The sequence below is a fragment of the Buceros rhinoceros genome, unplaced genomic scaffold, assembly GCF_000710305.1.
Source record: "Buceros rhinoceros silvestris isolate BGI_N320 unplaced genomic scaffold, ASM71030v1 scaffold19962, whole genome shotgun sequence".
In the NCBI taxonomy this organism is placed as follows: domain Eukaryota; kingdom Metazoa; phylum Chordata; class Aves; order Bucerotiformes; family Bucerotidae; genus Buceros; species Buceros rhinoceros.
Genome location: NW_010397383.1, coordinates 8,532 through 10,821, shown reverse-complemented (window position 1 = coordinate 10,821; position 2,290 = coordinate 8,532). Strand labels below are relative to the sequence as shown.

Genomic DNA, 2,290 nt, shown 5'->3' with positions numbered 1-2,290 from the left:
CGCTGCGCAGCAGCAGGCTCCCCAGTGGGTAAGTGAGAGATGAGCCACCGAATTGTTTTTAATTCCTTGTGCCGTTCGAGCTCATCCTATTTAAAGCTGTAGCTAGAGAAGTTGAATTTGCTCTGAGAGCTCTCGGGTTCTACTTAAACTGTTCAGCGTGAGAATGTTGTAAAGCCAAACCGGCGAGTGTTAACTTAAAAACGAATCAGACCAATCAATTAACAGCCACGGCGTTATTTAACTTGTGCGGGGGAGCCCTGGGCTACAACCCGGCCAAAACGTTTTTAGTTTTGCTTTAGGAAATAGGTTTTAAAATAATGATTGTTGTCTTCCGGGGTGTCCGGCCGGCGCCCGCTGAGATTGTGATGGGAAAAGGGGGTTCCTTAGCGACCGAAAAGGAGGAAGAAGTGTTTGGAATACCCAACATTCATGTAAAATTAAATATTTAACATATAAGTATTTATGAATTTGAGATTTTAGACGCTAAGTTTGGGAACGGAGCTGCACCGGGTTCCGCTGAATTACTGGTTTGATAAATTGCGGAACCGTGTCAGGGAGTGCGTGCGGATCCCCGGGGCTCTGGGGAAGGCAGAGCCTCTGTTTTAAAGTATTTAAGCGTAATCGGAACGCCACACCCCCCCAGCACCGTCCCTCCAGCAGCTCTGCGGCAGCTGCGGACACGCGGATCCTTTTCACCGCCAGCGCCTGGGGAGAGGCAGCTCAGAGTTCGGAGCTTTAGCTTTTCTTATCATTACTCTTTGGCTGTTTGGTTTGGAATTCAGTTGTGTTTTAGCCTGCTGGTTTTTACCTCTGTGGTTCTGACAGCTCTTAACACTCGGTGTTTATCCGCACATCTTAATCCCTAGGGGACAAAGTAACTTATTCACAGGTCCAGAGCAGTGGAATTCTGTGGCTCAGGAGACGGGTTTTAACACTTCAGGCATCGCACTCATAACGGGTGGATTAATTTGCCTCAGCTGTCCCTGCCCTGGTATTTTAAATGTCTGTTCTTCCCCCTGCGGGGAATCCTGATACGCAAAAGGTGCGATGGCACCGCAGGAATCCTCAGGGGATGACGGGAGAAACCCAGTGAGAACGTGGCAGGAAGTGGCGTAAGCGTTGGATCGCCGAGCTGAGCTGAAGCGCCTCCTCAGGGCGCGCGGCGCTGCCTTTCTGTTCAGTTTAACCCGGGACACGTTGATGTTAAACACAGCTGCGCTGACTTTAGTCTGTCTGGTAAGAAATAAACTCGCTTTTGTTGATGAGCATTTGTCCTGCAATTGTCTCCATAGCCTCAGCTCCCGGACCCTGACCCGGGAACAGGGACCGTCACTCCCAGTGAGGTACTGACATACGGTGAGAGCTGTAACACCGCGGGGATACTGGAATTACCATCGTGTAATCAGTGCAGTGAAGCCGCGGAGCTCTGCGGCCACAGCAGCTTACACCGTCACTTCAGTGTCCACCCTAGGAACGTGTGGGGTCTGGCTGGAGTGCTGCTGCTCTACAAACCCCTTGGTGCTGGTGCCAGGAACGCTGAACATCCCGAGTACCAGCTCTCAGGGGCACCAAGCCCATAGCAGAAGTTCCTGGCCCTGGGTCTGAAGGCAGAGCTGCAGAAACAGGTTCATGGGGCTGCTCCTGCCCTTCCGGGGCGGCTGATCCCGGTGTCTGTGTGTTTACACCAGCCCCTAGCCCCTCCTGGGCTCCCAGCACCGCAGCGGGTGAAGCTTGGCAAGGTGCTTCTCAACACCCGGGGCCTGCCTCGGTCTGTGGCCCTGGACCTGCCTCATTCTGTGTCCCTGCCCCTCCCAGGGCCCGTATTGGTGGGGGTGACACCTCAGCAGCCAGACACAACACCCTTCAGTTCCCCCCTCCACCCCCAGGTGCTAACAGTAACGGCTGGGAGAGGGAGCCCCCACCCTGCACCCTTAAATTCACCAAACTGCTGTTAAGGTCCAGACCTGGGCACACAGGGCAGAGCCGGCTGTTCTCTGACTGGCCCCTGAGCCGGGAGGGGGGCAGAGGGGGGCCAGCGCCTGGCCCCAGCAGGTAGCCTCAGCTCCTCTCTCTGGAGCTGTTCAACCAAAGGTCTCCTGTGACAGGCACAGGGGCGCAGCTCCAGCCCTCGGTGCTTTCTGCCTGGAAGCAGCAGATTGCGGAAAGTCAGACCCAGGCTGCAGAGCCCTCAGTGCCAGCTCAGGAATGGGGGAAAAACGAGGCAGCTGTCAGCGAGGGGGGGTGGCTGTCACTGCCAGAGCAACGGGGGTGCAAGGGGCGGTGTTAGAGC

The 2,290-nt window shown here is 55.2% G+C and overlaps 1 protein-coding gene across 1 annotated transcript in view; it reads left to right on the top strand.

Annotated features, from left to right (window-relative positions):
* The window catches only part of LOC104502287 (chromosome unknown open reading frame, human C17orf104), a gene marked incomplete at its 5' end in the record, with an annotated part of 18,357 nt that overhangs the window by 15,016 nt on the left and 1,051 nt on the right, over positions 1–2,290 (top strand). The gene's annotated exons all lie outside the window — the stretch shown is intronic.